Raw genomic sequence first — 21,021 nt, forward strand, 5'->3', positions numbered from 1 at the left:
CTTTGTTCACATAAAGACATAGTCTCCCATTAAAAAAAGATATTTTTGAAACTAAGGTAACTTTTTACATATTTCCTTAAGTTTAAAAGAAGAAATAGTGTACATTACACCTACATATGAAAACTTGTTAATTCCCCCACCTATACATACATTTTCACAAAGTGAAGAAAATCAGAAGTAAAACTTCAAAGTTTTCCATTTTTAGTCTTTAAATTTTAACAATAACTGTTAAAATGAATTAACAATAACTGTTTAACAATTTTAACAATTACTGTTAAACTGAATTTAACTGTTAAAATTCACTGCTAAATGGCTTTTCCGAGTTTTTCTTTTAACAAGACTTAGAAAATGTTCTGTCACATGGAAGGTCTTCCTTTTATGTAATCAATTCTGTTCTTTTTAGTTTATGACCCTCCTGACACAAAACTAAAATACCTTCTAATAGTATTTGTATGACTTTTTCAAATTTAAAATGTTCACCCCCCCGCCCCGAATTTGATTATACAGAGGCAAGAAAGTTCCTTTTTTCAAATGGATAACCAATAATCATCTCACTCATTTAAAAATCCACATTTTCCTAACTAATTTGAAGTGATATGCCAAATTCCATTTAGAGACAGTTCTTATCTGAGCCCTCAATTCTTTTTCATTAGTCTGTTTATTCCTAAGTTAGGAGTATATGAATTACTGCAGCTTATACTATGTATTATTCTATATAGATCAAAAATTTGAAATGCTTTCAAAATTGTCTTAGTTCATCTCTCACATGCCAAATAAACTTTAGAAATTAATAATTCCGTTAAAATATTGACTGGAATTATATTAAACGTATTCATTTGAGAAGAACTGCCCTTTATCAACTCTTGATATCTAATCACTATCAAGTCTCTCCATCCAGGCACATGGTTTGTTCAAACATTCAAATCTCTTATATCCTTCAGTAAAGTATCATAATTCTCATAAAGTCTTCCACATTTCTTGTCATATTCTTTAATTTGACTGCAATTGTGAAGTACATCTGATGAATAAAAGTTAATATTATTTTATATGTTTACATATTCATATATTTTATTTACCAAATACTGATTTCTCAGTTGACTGACTCTTATTTTTTAGGTAAACAGCCTAGGATTATGAAACATCTCAACAAGGAATTGGTTAAACAAACAGGACTATTTTCAAGGCCCTAACACCGGTGGATTATTTGCTGTGACCTTATGGTAGCCACACATGCATTCCAAAACTGTCGACAAGCCCTGAGCAAAATGAATTCCAATTTTACAAATTAATTTCCTCTACATAACTCCAAAAGTTCTACCTTTTTTTCCCCCATTCAGTGGACTTTGGGCTGATTTTAGAAAAAATGTTAACATAACCATAATCACTACTTTCACTTATATCAGACATTACAATTCTCAGAACTTTCACATATGATTTATATGTGAAGATCTAGTCATGATATGAAAACTACATGTATCAAAACTAGTCATGATACAACAAAAAATATAACCTGACTAAAAAAATAGGCAAAGGCAACACCAAAGGTACAATCCATGAAAGAAATAATTAATAAGCTAGACTTCATTAAAATTAAAATTAAAAACGTTCTGTAAAAGACAACGTTAAGAGTTGGAAGACAAGCCACAGAGTAGGAGAAAATATTTGCAAAAGACACATCCAATAAAAAACTGTTCTCCAAAATATACAAAGAACTCTTAAAACTCAATATAAGAAAACAAACAACCCAAGTAAAAAATCAGCCAAACACCTTAACCAAAGAAGATAAACAGATGACAAATAAGCATATGAAAAGATGCTCCACATCATATGTCATCAGGGAAATGCAAATTAAAACAATGAGATACCACTGCACACCTATTACAATGGCCAAAATTTGGTATGCTGATAACACCAAATGCTGGTGAGGATGTAGAGCAACAGAAATTCTCACTAACTGTTGGGGGGAAACCAAAATGGTACAGCCACTTTAGAAGACAGTGCGGTGCTATCTTACAAAACCAAGCATACTCTTACCACCATACAATCTAGCAATCACGCTCCTTGGTATTTACCCAAAGGAGTTGAACACTTAAATCTACACAAAAACCTGCATGTTAATGCTTATAGCATCTTTATTCATAATTGCTAAAACTTGGAAGCAACACAGATGTCCTCCAGTAAGTGAATGGATAAACTGACTGTAGTATATCAGACGATGGAATATTATTCAACACTAAAAAGAAATGAGCTACCAACCCGCAAAGGACATGGAGGAACTTTAAATGCATATCTAAATGAAAGACTCAATCTGGAAAGATTACATACTGTATGACTCCAACAATATGACATTCTGAAAAGAGCAAAACTATTGGGGACAGTAAAAAGAGCAGCAGCTGCCAGGGGGTGGAGAGGTAAGGAGGGATGAACAGGCAGTGAAAACACTCTACGTGATACCATAACGATGGATACACGTCATTATACATTTGTCCAAATCCAAAGAATGTACAACGCCAAGAGTGAACCATAAAGTAAACTATGGACTTTGGGTAATTATGATGTGTCAGCGTACGTGCATCAATTGTAACAAATGTACCACTCTGATGTGGGATGTTGATAATGAGTGAGGCTGTGAGTGTAGGGACAGGGGATATATAGGAAATCTCTGTACCTTCGCCTCGATTATGCTGTGAACCTAAAACTGCTCTGAAAACTCTTAACAAAATGAAAAAGAAATGGGCAAAGGACTTGAATAGACATTTTTCCAAAGGAAATATATAAATGGCTAATAAGCCCACAAAAAGATGCTCAACATCATTAGGAAATCATTAGGAAAACGCAAATCAAAACCACATTAGATACCACCTCACACCCATGAGAATGGTTACTATCAAAAAACAACAAAAGACAAACTAAGTGTGAGTGAGGATGTGGAGAAATTGGAACGCTAGCATACCGTTGGTGAGAATGCAAAATGGTAGAGCTCCTTAGAAAAACAGTGTAGCAGTTCCTCAAAAAACTAAAAACAGAATTACCACATGATCCAGCAATTCCACTTCTGGGTATATACCAAAAAGAACTGAAGCAGAGAATGAGATATTTGTACACCTATGTTCACAGAAGCATTATTCATAATAATCAAAAGGTGGAAGCGACTCAACTGTCCTTCAGCAGAAGAATGGGTAAACAAAACACGGTCTATTCCTATAGTGTAACATTATTCAGCCTTAAAAACTTTATTTATGCTACAACATGGATGAACCTTGAGGACATTATGCTAAGTGAAATAAGCCAGTCACAAAAGGACAAATACTATACGATTCTACTTATATGAGGAACCTAGGTCAGGTAAAGTCACAAAGACAGAAAGTAGAACGGTGGCTGCCAAAGGCTAGGGAAAGGGGGGAAAGAGGGAGTTACAGCTTAGTGGGTATGGAATTTCAGTTTAGGAAGATGAAAAAGTTCTGAAGATGGATGGTGGTGATGGTTACAGAATGATGCGAATGTACTTACTACTGAACTGTACACTTAAAAATAGTTAAGATGGTAAATTTCATGTTTTGTGTATTTTACTATAATTTAAAATAAAAACTAGTTTGATGTAAGGAGAGGCAATTATGACCACCATTTTATATAAAAGGAAATAAATTCCCAAGGTCACATAGCTCAACAGTGGCTGATTATATTTTTCTTAAAGATTTCCACCGTAATTATACGTATTGTAAGTGTAAGAAGATTTAGTTAATCTCTGAGGGGTCTATGTGAGATAATGCCTCATTGATTTTATATCATTAGGAAATAGGTGTTTTACATAATGAAGGAGCCAGAAATGGCAGCTAAACTTCTCAGGTACCAAAACTTTTTAACCACCTCGCACAGAAAGCTTTTTAAAATGCAATACATACTTAGCTAACTTCTCACACATAATCTATGTAACATGATTTAATGTGTTCTTGGTGTTTCAGAGTTATGTTACCAATTGTTAAACAAGAAAACTAAATGATTTAACTCTTAAGGGCCCTTCTAGCAGTAAAATTTTATGATTATGAAGACCAATTACAGCACCACCCCATGAGAAGATGTAGGGGGCTGCAGCATACTTGGGTGCCCCTGAACTTTCTTAGATGGTCACTCAGCTCTTTCTTCACCATTACTTCTCACTGCTGGCAGATGCTGACAATGACTTTCCCTAATATAGTTGCTACTGCTAATCTGCAACGGCTGAAAATTAAGTAATTAAGTCCCTGGGTTTTTAATCCAAAATGTCTTGAGTACGGCAAAATCTTCAATAAATATATGCTCATTTTGATGCATGGATTTTATGGTATAACTACTTTACAGACTTTGAAGTATTTTCTACTTCTTTCTTAGTATCAAATCTTAATCATCACTTTTCAAAGCTTGTGTTGAATGACTAACCACTAGTTGGCAGTTATACTCTAGATAACTGAGAATTTATTTCTATGCTGTCGAAATGCCACTAAACTGAGACTAGCAATTTAGGAAACAAATACAGTCATGAGTCCCTTAACGACGGGAAGACATTCTGAGAAATGCGTCACTGGGCAGTTTCGTCACTGTGTGAACATCATAGGCTGTACTTATACAAACCTAGATGGTATAGCCTACTACACACCTAGGCTGTATGGCACTAATCTTATGGAACCACTGTAGTATACACGATCTGTTGTTGACCGAAATGTTAGGCAGCACGGTATGCGGCTGCTTAAAAAATACTACTTAATTGTGTATCATATTTATTTTAACAAATTTAACAAACACTTAAATAACACTGAGCACTCTTCTGAGCACTTAATAAATATTAATATTAATTTATTTAATCCTTGTAACAACTCTATGAAATAAGTAGCATTATCCTCATTTTCCAGATGAGAAAACCAAGGCAAAGACAGATTAATTAAGACACTTGCCCAAAGTTCCATTATTTTGAAGATTTGAAGAGAGAAACAAAGATATGCTTTCATGCCTGCCTTTTAAGGAGCATATGAAACATAAACTGACCTTCACTTAATAACACAAATCTGTGATTACAAGTGGCATTCACTGTGATTTTGTGATGGTAGATGGAACTTAGTTATCAATGCACACCCTGTAAGCCAAAGCCACAAGGCAGTACCCCTGAATTTGTTTGGTTGGGCAAAACAAATTTGAAGCAAAATAAGATGATAAAAAGAAGACTATTCTCGAAGTCAGGGAATCCTATTATGCATTATACCATTTACTAACCACACGCGAGTCATTTCACCTTTGGAATTAAGCTACCTTATCTAGAAGAAGAGGGGATTGGAAGAGTATGTCCAAAGTAACTGCCAGCTCTGACATTTATGGTTTTATGTTTTATTCATAGGCCTCTTGTTTATAATATAAACAAGAGATGAATGCTCACAACAGTAGAGAAATGGGGCTTTCTTTTTCCAACTAGTGTATCAAAGGCTAAAGGCAGACCTTGTCCCAAAAAATTCTTTTAGTGTCAACTTCACCACGTAGAGCTTACCTAAATTTATTACTGCAGATCTTAGAAATGAGGCAAATGGAAGAGGGGAAGGAGTTTAGAGGAATGAGGGGAACCAAGGTAGAAGCTAACAGCAGGAAGGCAGAAAACTTGAGGCCATGAACCTGTGTTAGTGAAAGGATACTTCACTGACCATACCCTAAGACACTAAGAATGGGAGGTCTGTTCTCTGTAAACAGGTTGATGTGCCATGCACTGGCTGCTTGTAAACCATAATATCTGACACTGGTGAGAACACAGTGAAATACTCATACATTTCAGTGCTTTAAAGTAGGGAGATTCTAAATGAATTAGATTAGATTTTATAACTGCTCTTCTAAATGAACAAATGCAGAGAGCAAGCTATTAACAACATGGGAAAAGAAGTTTCTCTTGGCTTGGTCTGTTCCTCTACAGTAACAGTTCAATCTAATCCAATAAATTTGAAAAGACAAGCGGAAAAATACCTGCTTTGGCAAATGTCTCACAGTTTTTTCCCTAAGAATCTTTTTTTTAAGGTTTTGGTTATCAAGCTACTTTGTAAAAACAGAAGGAAATAAGGAACACAACAAAAGCCTCATATTAAATTTCTCCTCTTGGCCAGAAGAAACTACTTTCACACGCTAAGCAGAGTCACTGTCGTGGTCTTCTCTTTAAACAACACACTATGATTCAATTGTAAAATGCCTAAATTCACACATTTGACTAGTGAGAAGGCCAATAAATACACAAAAGTTAGTCATTTTTCTTTCTAAGAATTTTTAATTCAGATATGAAACTCATTATCAATACTCATTTTTCCTGTTGGTAGCATTATTATGCCTCTTACATTTCACTAATAAGTAGAATTACTGGTAATAATATTACTCATATTTCAATTTACATTAGTAATAAAAAAGAATGACAACCTTATTTTTTGCTGGTGAAGCACTTAAAATGAAAGGTAGATATTTCCATGGTCTTAAAGTGTATCCCCACAAACAGCTCATTAGTTGTAGGGGGGGAAACTAGCAATTATACAATGGAGAAGTCAGAGGACACCTTGACTGATCAAAATGAACATCACAACGAAGCTCAGACGGACATCACGTGCCTACAGAAGTGATACCGTGAGAAGGACACAATATTCCCTATGTAGTAATTCAGCTGAGAATGCATAAACCAAATCTAATCACAAGGAAACATCAGATAAACCCAAAATGAGGAAGATTCGATTAAAAAAAGAATAGGGTATTTTTCAAAAACGTCAATGTCATAAAAGACAAAGAAAGGCTGTAAAAATGTTTCAGACTTGAGGGGGTTAAATAGACATGACAACTAAATGCAGTACTTGACCCTAGACTAGATCCTGTATTGGTGGGCAAAAATGCTATAAACCGCATTACTAGATCAAGTGACAAAATAGGAATAGACAAAATCTATGAGGTATCAGTTTTTAATGTAATGAAGTTAGTAACTAGTCGTGTAAGAGAATATCCCTAATCTTAGAAAACACACACAAGTATTTAGGGATAAAGGGCCACGGTCCATATATCCTACGTAAGGTGACACACGGGGTACATGAATGATATAGCAAATGAGACGAAATGTTAACAAATAGTTCGATCTCAGTAAAGGGTATGTGGATGTTCTTTGCAACGCTTTTATTCCTGCAACTTTCCTGTAAATTTGAAATTATTTCCAAATAAAACATTTTTTTAAAATGATGAATTTTTAAATGGGGATAATCAAATATCACCTTCTCCTATATTAAATCGGGGACATCTAGAATTAAAAGATAAATTAGCCATGCCACTACTACATATTACCTACTATGATAATAATGAAATTCATAAATACACTCAAACATAAGGAATTCTGACAACTAGTTCAGGAACAAGTCATTGCTAATCTTGTTCTGTCCTCTAATACTCTGAAAGGATACTAACTTACAAATGTCTTCTAATAGAAAAATCCATGTTTTATACTTTTGGTATAAGGAAAAAGCCTCTTGGACTTTAAAACTGGCATTTTAAAATCTACTCCAATGTTTTGGTATTTATTTGTAAGCTGGGAAAGGAATTAAGTACAGCATGCTCTTCTAAGTCTAAGCTCCTTAGTTTTTGGAAAAACTACACCATTTTAACATATTTTCCTCTTCTTTTCTTTCTAAGCACTTAATATAGTGGTTACCATTGTGAACAAGTATATCATATCTGAGGATATCATCCTAACAACACTTTCTTTTTAAGGGGCTAGAAAAGATATAATCATTCAGTACAGTAGCGTTTGAAGGACCATATAATGTTCACTTTCTCCCAATTTTAGAACACTCTAGACAATCTTTCCGTAAACAATTTCCCCAATTTTTCCCAGTTCTATGTGCAAATCTGGATTTATTTCCAACCACAGACACAATTCCTTCCCACAGGACATCAGTTTAAAAAAACATGCTAAAAGATTCATTTGGGCAGTGAAACCCTACTAAGAATAACATCTTACAAAGAATAGCACCTCTCAAAATTCCACTGGGCGTGTTTGTGTTTCATTTGTTTTGGAAGAGCAGGGTTCTCTTCAGTACTTACCACTCGGAATTAAGTAGTTTGCAAAATTTTTAAGCTTCACGTTCCCAAGGAGCAGAATCAATTAAGACCTCTTTTCTTCAAATGGCCCAAATTCTCAAAATGGGTCATCATTCCAAATAAAATAAACTCAGAAATTATTTCTCTGAAGCAACTCAACTAATAAAAAATTTTCTGCAAAACCACAAAACTCCAAGATTATCCTTCGACAAATGACACAATTTGCAACAAAATTGACTCAAAAAAACTTCTACCTCTTCAAAAAACACTAGCCAAAGAGATAAAGGCATCTTCAGATCCTTGCGTGGACTGGCCCTCGATGCAGACTGTGGTCTGGATGCCAACGTCTTCGTCTGGCCTACCGACTCAAACCAACTGGCAGCGGCTTTGACCTGGGCTCAGCGAGCGAGGTGCTCCTCTTTCATTTGTGTTGTCTACACAGATGAGGGAGAAGTGGTTGCAGCTCTCGTGCTAGGCATTTACAAATTCTGGCTTTGGTGTTCTAACGTAGGCAGGCCAATTATAAAAGCCTGCTTCAAAGATGATCCAGTTAGCAACAGCATACACAGATAACCTGTGTTGTACTCATTCGCAAACACCTTTTATTGTTCATCTTTTCCTCTATGCTCTTATAAACCCACAAAAAGCTACTCTGACTCTGCCATTATTCATTTATTCATTCACTCATTTCAACAGAGAGAAGAAAAAGAAAAGAAACTAGAAAATAAATATAAAAATATTACACAATAAATATATGCTATTTACAACAGAGGAGATAATGTGGGGGTGATTGGGCATCCAAGAAGATCTCTCTGAAGTAGTGACATTAAAGCCTCTAAAGATTATTTAAAATCTACATAGGATAATAGGACAGATTCTGCAGATCACCTACCTATTGTGCTACTGGAAAATGAATAAGGAAATCTAAAGTTTAGCCCCAGCTGTGTTACTTTAGATTATATATAGATATGGAACTCATAAAAACTCTCTTACTCAGAATGCAAAGGTTCTGTCTCCTCTCCTTACGGCTGCTCCTAAGTGGCCTATAGCTAGTTCCCTTCCTCCATCACCTCAAGTGTTCACTACTCCCTTCCCTCTGCTTTTCTTCTTTCCTGAGTTTCAAAAGCTACCACAGATAGGAGTTTCTGCTCCCAAACAGCTGGCCTTTAATAAAAAGTGCATTGCTTTCATCTACGAGGCAAGCGGACCCACTCCAACCCACAAGATGCAATATTTTACTCTTAACTGCTGTACGGGTACTCACAAACCATTCAAGCACTGCCCCCCTGCCATCAGAGGTGCTCCTGATACAGTTCTGAACTGAGGACCACTCCTGAACTCTAAGGGTCCAGGAAGGCAAGTCTCCAGGTTTTAATGTTAAAATTGCCAATTTTTTTTTCTCTTGTTCTTTTTTGATGTTGTTTAATTTATGATAATTTGGCAAGTAATCAGGTTTGTCTTGGAGGGTACTGAGAGTGGGAAGCTTATTTTTCAAGTTAACTATTGGTAGGTTTTATTTATACTATCAGGATACACAATACCCTGAACAGTAGCAACATGGATTTTAAAACAGTTCTTTTTGGGTGGCAACATTAAAACTGAGCGAAAGACATTATGTTTTCTTTGACATTAGGCTATGAAAACTGAATATAACAGATGAAAATTGTCTAGATGAGAACTTTTTGTAAAGCACAATGGGCACAGGGAACTCTCTAACTGCTAATGTGCCTGTCATTCCAATTCAACTCATTTCAAACAACTAATTAATCCTTATCTCCTGCTAATACCAATAGAGCGACTTCACAGCAATCTCCTTTACAAAGACAACTCTTGAGGATTAAAATATTCTCAAACCCACACTTTCAGTTAGTAGCCTGAAAACTCTCATTCCTGCCAACCTCTATTCTTGAAGATTCATTTCAAAAGGTCTCTAATGACCATTTTCCTATGTTCGCTATACCTTTCATTAACAGCACTTTAATAATGGTATTACTAAATCTATATCCAAAGCTGAAGAAAATCTCTATCCACAGATGTATAAATCTATAGATCTATATATAAATCTATATACTACTGAAGAAAAATTCAATTTGCTTGTCTATAAAATAATTTGCTAGTGAGTATCCCCAGTCAACTACTCAGCGACCACATCATAGTGCAGCATTTTCATTCAGATATTCAGAAATTCTGATAAGGCAATAACAACATAAAAATAGACCCCAATAGAAATCAGTGCTGGAGAGCTTTAGCAAATCTGTATTTGCTAACATGTGAAGTCACTAATATGTCTGGATGTACTTCCCATGAACATCAAGGGTCCACCATAAATCTTTAATAAACACCTATATCCTTATATAAAAAGACTACTAATCTTCACATGTAGGCTGCAGCAGGTTCTAAAGTCAGAAGCACAGGTTGGGGGGAATTAACATACAAGTCACATTTTCAGCCCTTGATACTATTCTACTAGTTGGTCTCTAAATACTTCAACTACTTTTTTTATTTTTACTTTTCGTTCTAATGAACACTTTATCATAGAGAAAGTGATTTTCTATATTTAAAAGTTTCTTTCCCTCTTTCTGGGAAGAACTGGGTATTTAGAGAACTAGAGTGAGGAAGAGACTTATTTTTCACTGCATGCCCCTCTGTGAGTACATGCATAGCTTGTTCAAAATAAAAAAAAGTTTCCTTCAAATCCTGAAATAGGCTTCTATTACTGGACTTAAAAAGGGGGATTCCTAGAACCACCCAAATGCTAAAAATCAATAAGTTATGTATGTAACAAAAGTCCTTTAGTCTTAAGAAAAACTCTCTCATGGAAAGGTTTCAGCATATATAACAAATTTTTAACCTACCAACAGTAAAATGAATTTTGTAACCTTTAAAACAAAGTAAGAAAGCCTAGTCTTTATCAAGATCTACTAAAGTAAGCCAGAATCAGAAGAACAAAATAAAAATTTGAATGTAATTAGTATTTCCCATCCTAGAAAAGTCAAATCACATAGCTGATTAATAATCATTTGACTATAATTTAAAGAATCCCAGCGGCTGTGGAGTTACTAAAAGAGGTCCTGTTCATTTTCTCAGGTAACAGATGTTAAAACACAATGAAATAGAGGTAGTGTTAGGCTGGTGGTTATGACTGGGATTCTGGAGAAAGTTACACTAGGTTATAACTCTGGTCTTACACTTGCCTAGCTAGCTGTATGTCGTTCTTGCATCTTCCTTAATTTTGCAATGAGTCATTTTCCCCAAATGTAAAATGGAGATAGTCTCTATCTCATAGAGCTGTTTAAAGATTAAATTAATTAAAACACACAGCATTTAGAACAATGCTTGCTTCAGGCACTGGTACAGGTACAGGGAAAGCACTCAATATTCACTACTAGTGTCATCACAGAGGGTCCGTGAAACGTGATGTTAAAATGTAGTTCACAGGGTTCTGGTTAAGATTAGGTAAGCACACTTCATCCTGACCCTTCCACTGAATGTAACTAAAATCCCTGGACAGACACATGCAGCAGCTATCTGAGGACTCTGAGAGTGGCAGCAGGTACATTAGAGAAGGAAATCAGAACTCAAAGCACAAGCAATCTGGCACTATTTCCTAGTTGTTTTTCTTTCCTCCTGATCTCCCAGCCTAGATTCAAAAGCAGCCTAATTGCAAGAAATGTACACCAGGTATGAACAAAGAAAGCTCCAAGAGAAGTGTTCTCTTTTTGATCTGAGGAGTGTACGTGTATGTTGCAGGGGAGCAGTGAGATAGTAGGACAGAAAGAGGGGGAGAAATCCCCTGGATTGTTTTCCGTCTCTCCTACCTTAGCCCCTAGACAAAACCACGCCCGGAAGCTGTGAACACCTACGGCAGCTACAGCCAGGCAGGTACCTAGAGAGAAGGGAATCCTCTCTCACCAAAGGAACTGTGGTCCAAAAATTGCTGGGGGGAGGGCAGTTGGAGGGAGGAATTGCTACTGATTTTTTTTGGTCTCTATTTTCTCTCCTACCACTTGGCCCCTCAGACACATTCAGCTGGGGGTAAGGGCACAGCAAAGCAGGGACACTGAAGCCCCAACTTTCCAGCCAGAGGATCACAGCAAGGTGGGGGGGGGGGGTGCAGTGGCAGTGATGACACATGGAACTGTGAGTCAGACAGTATCAGGGAAATTCATAAAAGCAGGAACCAGAGAAATAGACCCTATAAAGTTGTATATGAACACCTGGGCTCATTCCCAAACTGTCATATGCAAATCTGACCCTAAAAAACATATCAAAGGCCTTGAGAAATAAACTATGAGATAGACCACTACCCAGGTTTCTGATTAACCCCCTAGGTGGTATATAGGCAGGAATGATCCAAATAGTACTACTAAGGCTTTGAAAACCAGACTGACATTAGAACCAAAGCTCACAGAAGAAGGCAGGTTGAATCGTGTGGTCTGAACCTAACTTGGTCAACTGCCTGCTAAAACGAAACAAAACAATAAATCAACATTCTCCATAGGATTTAAACAAAACCCGGAGTCTCATAATATTTCAAGTGTCCAAAATAAGTGAACATATGAAGAATCAAGATAATCTCAACAACTAGCAAGGGAAAAGACACTGAACAAATGCCAACATCAAGATGAGCCAAATGTTGCAAGTATCAAAGACTAGCTATCACAACCATGCTCCAAGGGCAAACACTCTTGAAATGAAAGGAATAGAAAGTTTCAGCAGGTAAATAAATGAACAGAGCCTCAGGGATCTGTAGGACAATATAAAAAGAGGTCTAACATGTCACTGAAATCTCAAAATAAGAGAAACAGAATGGAGCTACAAAAGACTCTGAATAATCAAAGTAATCTTGAGAAAGAACAAAGCTGAAGGCACCACACTGCTGGATTTCAAACTCTATTACAAAGCTATGGTAATCAAAACAGTATGGTTTTGGCATAAAAACAGACACATAACATAGATAGATCAATGGAACAGAATAGAGAGCCTAGAAACAAACCCATGCATCTATGGTCAATTAATTTACAACAAAGTAGCCAAGAATGTACTATGGGAAAAGGACAGTCTCTTCAATAAATAGCGATGGGAAAACTGGACAACCACATGCAAAAGAATGAAACTGGACCAGTACTTACACCATACACAAAAATTAACTCACAGTGGATCAAAGACTTGAACATAAGACCAGAAACAAGAAAACTCCTACAATAAAACACAGGCACTAAGCTCCCTGACATAGGTCTTGGCGATGACTTTTTGAATCTGACACCAAAAGCAAAAATAAACAACTGGAACTACACCAAACTAAAAAGCTTCTGCACAGCAAAGGAAACCATTACCAAAACGAAAAGGAAACTTAGCAAATGGGATAAAACATTTGCAAATCTTCTATCTGATAAGGGGCTGGTATCCAAAATATATAAAGAACTCATACAACTCAACAGCAAAAAACAATCTTATTAAAAAATGGGCAGAAGATCTGAATGGACATTTTCCCAAAGACATACAGATGGCCAATGGGTACATGAAAAGGTACTCAACATCACTAACCATCAGGGAAATGTAAATCAAAACCACAATGCAATATCACCTCACATCTATTAGAATGGCTATTAGCAAAAAGATAAGAAATAAGAGCATTGGCAAGGATGTGGAGAAAAGGGAATGCTTGTGCACTGTTGGTGGGAATGTAAATCAGTACTACTGGCCACTATGGAAAACTGTATGGAGGTTCCTCAAAAAATTAAAAATAGAACTATGACATGATCCAGTAATTCCACTTCTGGGTATTTATCTGAAGAAAATGAAAACACTAATTTGAAAAGACATATGCATCCCTATGTTCACTGTAGCATTATTTACAATAGCCAAGATATAGAAACAACCTAAGCCCATCAATGGATATTCATCCATTCTTTATCTTCAGATAAAGAAAACATGGTGTGTGTATACATATATACAATGGATATTATTCAGCCATAAGAAAAGAAATCTTGCCATTTGTGAAAAAGATGGACCTCAAGAGTATTATGCTAAGTCAGACAGAGAAAGACAAATACCATATGATCTCACACATATGTGGAATCTAAAAACAAAAAACCAAGCTCATAGATACAGTTGATACACTGTCCTAAAACAAGTATAACGATATAAGACAGTAACAGGAATGGATCACTGGCTAGAAAATTCACATCAATCTACAGCAAAATTCTATAAACAGATTTGTTTGTGACTTGGGGACAATAGCACTGACTAAGGGACATCTATCATTTGTTGAATGGTCTAGATTGTCAATTTTGTTCAACCAAATGCTGGTGGGTGGAGGATAGGGGGTGGGAGCGTACCAACCCCTCCACCAGGAGGTTACGGATGGTAACCCATCAATGTTTCCTGGTACCTCAGAAACCATGTATTCTAACCTAAAATTTCCAGAATACAATAAATCACAGTTCCACCCACACAGCTGCTTCCCCTCAGGGTGTCTTTTCTCTTCTGATTGTACCTTTGGTTCAGTTTAAAGCAGTCTGGAAATCTGCTCCAACATTCACTAAACAGAGAATTAAAGATAAAATTAATCTGTGTTGGAATTTAGCCATGAGGCTTAATTCCTGATGGACGAACAGGGGAGCATTATTTTTAAAATTGCCAGGCATGGTCCCCAAAGTAAAAAAAGAAAATAAGCTAAGCATATCTTGTACAGGAAGAAGATGCCATGACTACTGATACCTCTGAAAGAATCTGACTAGGAAGGCCACTGGGAGCCCTGCAAGCTTTACATCGCATATTCCCCTCATTTCTTCGAGATGAGACAGCCTACAGGAATTGAACTGGCTCATTCCGAATTCCCAGGTCCAATATCATCCGCTAACTACTTTTGCTTCCTGTTCAGCTCCATTTCTTTAAGGAAAGCTATACAGGAGTTTTTCTGGGCCATGAAGAAATCTAACTGGTGATGAACATTTTACACAATTTTCTGAGTCTGCCTCATTATAATTCCAGGGAAACAAACTTCACTGCTCACAGCAACTGCAACATCCCTTAGTGGCTGTTTCGATCTGCAATTAAACAAATGTCAGAGACATTACTGAGAAGTTACCCAGAAACTGTCTCCTAATTTAGAATTTAATCCATGACTCTTACTGATATACTTTAAACCCTTAAATATTAGAATGAAAAATCCTCTAAATGGAACCAAGGATTACAGTATATCATGCCAGATGGATGACTGCATATACATGACCTCTTATCAGTTCTCTTTTCTATCTGGAAGATGAATGAAGTTATTAAAACCCTGCTCCACAGGTATGTCATAAAACAGACAGGCAATCCTCCTTTCCTTATCTTTTAAAGACTAGCCGAGGCATCCTTGACAGCAGTAGTGGAGGCAAGAAAATGTTTATAAACACAATTTTGTTGTCAGACTCTGGAGGAAGCAAACTGTGACACCTATCGTTAGGATACATTAAAACCTGGATTTTAATTTATCAGTCCTTTACTACCTACTTGTAACATTTTCCTGCCTTGTGGATTTACAACCTTATCTCCTCCCCTGATAACACCATGTGGGTTGCCTTATTTTCCCCCACTGTAAAATGTTTAGTAATACTGTTTACTTTTTAAGATATTAAAGTTACTAATTCCCTAAAAACATTTTAAACTAGAGTACATCAAATCTTTCAGCTGTTTGTTTATATCAGTAGAGACATCTCTGCTTCCACGTTTATCTGTTTGGCAGTAAAGTGCTGTGGCTGCAGAAAATGCCATGGTCTGAATACCTTCTCTTTTAAGGGCTATTTTTCACCCCTGGCACTCTAGGTATCCCCAAACAAACACTAAACACTGCAAAGCTACTCCATTAGCCTAGTCAGTGTTATCAGCTTTGCTTCACACCGAAACAGATCTTAAATGATGGACAGTCATGAAATACTGAGTCACTGCACACTGCTCAGGTTCCAAACTGCAGTGCCTTCTAGATGCTATAACATCATTATTTATTCAGTAGCTGTCTACAACCCCATTTACTACCATCCGGGTGGGGAGCTTGGCAGGGAATTAGAAGTGCAGGAAGAGGCTGGATTGAACAAGAATGTTTTCCAGTTATATGTGATTACTGCATCAAGAATACATCATTGTTATTAGCTAGGATACATGTTGTTCATTTATACTGTTAACAACATAATAATGATGATAATAGCGGCACAACACCATGCACTTTACTGGCCTCATTTTACAGAAAAGGAGCTTCAAGTCAAGGTCACAAGGTCACACACACAGCTAAATAGTGGCAAACTAGGATTTGAACCCAGGTCTGAACTTCAAAGCCTTAGTGTTACTTTCTAATCAAGTATAACGCTTCAGGCAGTAGAGGGTTGTTTGTAGATAGATAAGCAAGGGTCATTATTTGCACAGAAGCTTGAAGCCAATGTTAGGTTGCTTAACAACAAAATACAAACTCAACAGTCAATTGAGAGGTGATAATTAGATATTATGTTAGTATTCTATTAGCATATGTAGTAAAATACCAATTTAATGCAACCACAATCTCTTTCGCCAAGCCAAAACTAGTAACTACAACCAAATCTACCCACAGGAAGACATACTCAATAGATCGGCAAATTTTTCAGCAGGTTGCTCCAAATATCCTAGCACATCTATAGTGGATTATGGTAAAGGCCAGTCTGTTATTTTAATTTCTCTCTCACAGAGACAGAAAACCTTCACCAAGAATCAGAAACTGGTCCCTAGTGCCCAGTAGACCTCCATCTTGGAATTAAGGAATCTTTTCCCTCCCTCTGAAACTAAATTCCTACTCAGTGCTCACTTAAGGGGTGAGGGGGATTCCACTTCATCTAGCACCTAACTGGAGTACATGCTCCTGCCCTAATCCCCAAAAGTCACATCGACCACAATGGTATTTACCAATTATGGAGCATTCACTTTACTCCAGGCACTGAGCTGATTATCTTACCTCACCATGAGCCCATGTGGCAACAATTCTCATTCTCAAATCACCAAGGAGGACATTGACACTTTGAGGGGGTCACAGAGCTCTGGCAGACCTAGAATTCAAATTTAGGCCTGTCTGACCCAACATACTTAAGCATTACTTTATACTGCTTCACTCTAAGAAGTCGATAATTATAGAGCACCTACTGAGTCAGGCCCAGAGCTACCTTTAGGGGGCATAAATAATAATAAGGAAGTTCGCAGTCTGGAAGTAGAGACAGATAATCAGATAACTGGCACAAACAAATACAATTTTGAACAAAGGGCTATGACAACAGGGCAAGGGGCAATCAATTTTGCCTGGGAGAAGAGGTGTGGCAAAGCTTCACAGATCTGGGACGTAAACAATCTCTAACACAGTGCCATCAAAGGTAAAAGGAGCTCCAGGAGATTAAAAAATGTATTGTAAGCAATGAAAATGGCTTGGTATCTTCAGTGTCTCATTCTCCATCATTACCACAGTCTAATATCTATTTCAAAGGCCTGCTTTCCCAATCCTTCTCCCCATACCCATCTTGCTAATTTTCACTGGCAAATTTAAGCCCCCCTCCAAAGTCTGACCCCCCAAAAATACTAATATTTACAAGTGTTCCTAGAAAGGATAATATAGGAAAATATTAAAACAACCAGTAAAGTAAACTTAAAGCATTTGGCAACAAGGAGCCAAAGAAAGCTAAAAACACATATGCAACATCACAAGAGGTCATGTCCAATTTCCAAACTATCCTCAGTCACAGGACTTGAAAGAGTTGTAATTATCAAGTGGCAAGGCAAGATCCTAAAGGATTTGCCTGTAAACATGGATTCATCATAGTTCACCTGTCTTATGGAAGAGAACAGGCTGAGAGTTGGAGCTGAATTCCAGACCTATCTAAAAACTGTGTCACTTAACCTTTCTTTACCTTATATAAGACAATGAATAACTACTAAGAAGGGGGCTAAAAGAATCATACAATGGATTATGTGTGAAAGCACTTTCTAAGTCAAATGTTTCATTAACTAAATAAATGAAAAGATTTTTAATGAATGCCCCCTGTGTGCTGTAGATATAGGAAAAGGAGGATTAAGAAATAGTAGGTCGTCTAGGAATATTCTTTGTGTTAACTACCCTTAAGAACAACATAGGGGAGGGCAGCCCCGTGACCGAGTGGTTAAGTTCGCGCGCTCTGCTTTGACGGCCCAGGGTTTCGCTGGTTTGAATCCTGGGTGCAGACATGACACCACTCGTCAGGCCATGCTGAGGCGGCATCCCACATGCCACACCTAGAAGGACTCACAACTAAAAGTACACAACTATGTACTGGGGGGCTTTGGGAGAAAACGGAAAAATAAAATCTTTTAAAAGAAAATTCAAAAAAAAAAAAAAGAACAACATAGTGTAGGTGGTACAGCCATTTCCTATCTTGTTTTACAGTAATGTCCACGTGTTCCAAAATGAACTAGTGTCTTTGAGCACAATAAATCCACAAGAGACTGCACTAAGTGAGTCTCTAAGCAGATACCAAACAACCTAACTGGGATATGAGGATCACACTTTGTCTTTTTTCTTTTTTTTTTCCTAAAGATTGGCACCTGGGCTAACAACCGTTGTCAATCTGTTTTTTTTTTTTTCTGCTTTATCTCCCCAAACGCCCCCTGTACATAGTTGTGTATCTTAGTTGCAGGTCCTTCTAGTTGTGGGACGTGGGACGCCGCCTCAACGTGGCCTGACAAGTGGTGCCATGTCTGTGCCCAGGATCCGAACCCTGGGCCAGCGCAGCAGAGCGCGCAAACTTAACCACTCGACCACGGAGCCGGCACCACACTTTGTCTTTTCAACCACCAGTAAAATAATCAATAATATAACCCGATAAGAAAGAAAAATGATATTCTGAGTCTAATGCTATCTATGTGTTCACCCAGCACCTAAGAAAAATCCCAACTTAAATCCCAAGAAATTAGATATCCTTTATATTCAGGGCAAATAAATTACACATAACTTTTCTCTTCAGTAGAAAGACACTATATAAACCTAAACCAGATACTTTCCAGGGACAGAAACATTGCTCTTCAAATTAAACAGCAAAGCCTTCCAAGCCTACAAGAGTTTAAGCCACTCGCAATATACAGCCCTCATTCAGCTGCCTGAAGGGCCTATGATTAGGACCTCTTCTGGGCAGCCAGCATTCTGGGTACAGATTAATGTACATAAGCACCAAAGATAAATGAAGATAGCCCAACTGCAGTTCTACAGGGGTGGAGAACATTCTGCTTAGCCCTTGTGTACATAATGTTGGCAAAACAAGTAATCAGCAGGGTAAGATAATCAACACACAGTCAACATGAATCACTAGAAAGAAAATCCAATGCTCTTTTGACAAGAAACCAGGATTGAATTCTCGAGTAATTCCTAAGTCTCTTACTATTCCTGAGGATAAAGATACGAATTGGATGAAATTTTAATTCTCAGTTTTAGTCTCACTGTACTTTCAAATACAGCATTAACACTCTTTGTGAACAGCATTCCCTTTATATCATTAATTATATAATACACTTTATACTCATCTCTTTCTCTTCTAAATCCATTCTCCCTTCTCCACCCATATCTGCTACTTGTTGACTGCAAAACCATATTCCCCACCATTCATTCAGATAGTTAAAAAGGTCTTTAATTACAAATTCCCCTTTGCCCTGCACATCTGATTCAACTGCTAAACTGTAATCATTCTACTTCCATAAGCTCATCTTTCCCTTACTCCTTAAATCTCCTCCTCATTATCTCTCAATCAAACCTTTGTAATAACTTTGTAACGAATTTCCTTTTCCATGGTCTCTATATTGCTACTAAATTAATCCTTTGGAAACACAGGTCTTACTCCATTCCCCTGAACAAAAATCTTCAACCGCTCCCCATGCCTACAGATTCAAACTCAGTCACGGCTTTGTAGGAACTGATTCAATCTACTTTTCCAGCCTTTTACTTTTTTGCTTCATGCAGGTTACACTTAATTCAACAAAAGTTCTTGTCCTTAATTATGTCTTTGCTTCCCCTACTGTTCCTTCTTGAACATCTATCTTTTCTTCCCTCCACGATACTAGAGGCTCCAGAAGGGAAGGAACCATGTCTGTTTTGTTCCTCATTATATCTATGCTTCCTAGAACACTGCTTCAAATACTCATTGAATGAATGAAAAGCACTTTCCCCAGAATGTTCAGCTCAATGGACACTCCCACCATGGTTCCACCAAAAGTCAGCAAACTGCCCTTCCAAAAGTCCCCCGACGTCTTAGTGAGGTGAGGGTGGGGAGATTCCCATAGCATCTTGCGCCAATATTGAAGCACTTAGTATTTCTATCCTATTCACAGCTACTATGAGGCACATACTATATCATAAATAACCTTGTCTGGTACATTTATGAATCATCTCCTGTCACAATGCCTTGCACATAGTTTAAGTATACAAAGAATAGACACATTTTGTTGTTACATTCATTCGTTAATTTACTCAATACTTAGAGAGTGTATTATGTGCCAGGTACTGTTCTTTGCACTGGGATACAGCATTAAAAAAAGGACAAAGCCCTGCCCCTATGGAACTTATATTCATAAAAGAGACAAAGACAATAGACACGATAATTTTTGATGATGGTAAGTGTGGTGAAAATTATGATGGAGGTGATGTGATCAATCCTGACTTGAGAAGATACGTACTATAGACAGGATGATAAGAAAATCTAAAGGCTAAAACTGGTCAAGCCATTTGGCCCACTTTCTGGAACTCCAAAGGAAATTACAAAAATTAAAGTTTTAGGCACAAACATTTCAATCATCAAACAGTGAAAATAATGTCTGTAACCAAAATATACATCTAAGAGTTAACTAAAGTCTATAACATCCATTTGATTTAATATTTTTAAGAAAAGGGTAGATGCTACTTCCTTAGATGGAGGAACAAGGGGGTCTAGAGTG

At 37.1% G+C, this 21,021-nt stretch overlaps 1 protein-coding gene across 1 annotated transcript in view; it reads right to left on the reverse strand.

The window, feature by feature from the left end:
• Positions 1–21,021, reverse strand: part of ARL8B (ADP ribosylation factor like GTPase 8B) — a 43,102-nt gene that overhangs the window by 12,638 nt on the left and 9,443 nt on the right. The window lies entirely within an intron of this gene.

This window comes from Equus caballus, chromosome 16 (genome assembly GCF_041296265.1).
Source record: "Equus caballus isolate H_3958 breed thoroughbred chromosome 16, TB-T2T, whole genome shotgun sequence".
Taxonomy (NCBI): Eukaryota; Metazoa; Chordata; class Mammalia; order Perissodactyla; family Equidae; genus Equus; species Equus caballus.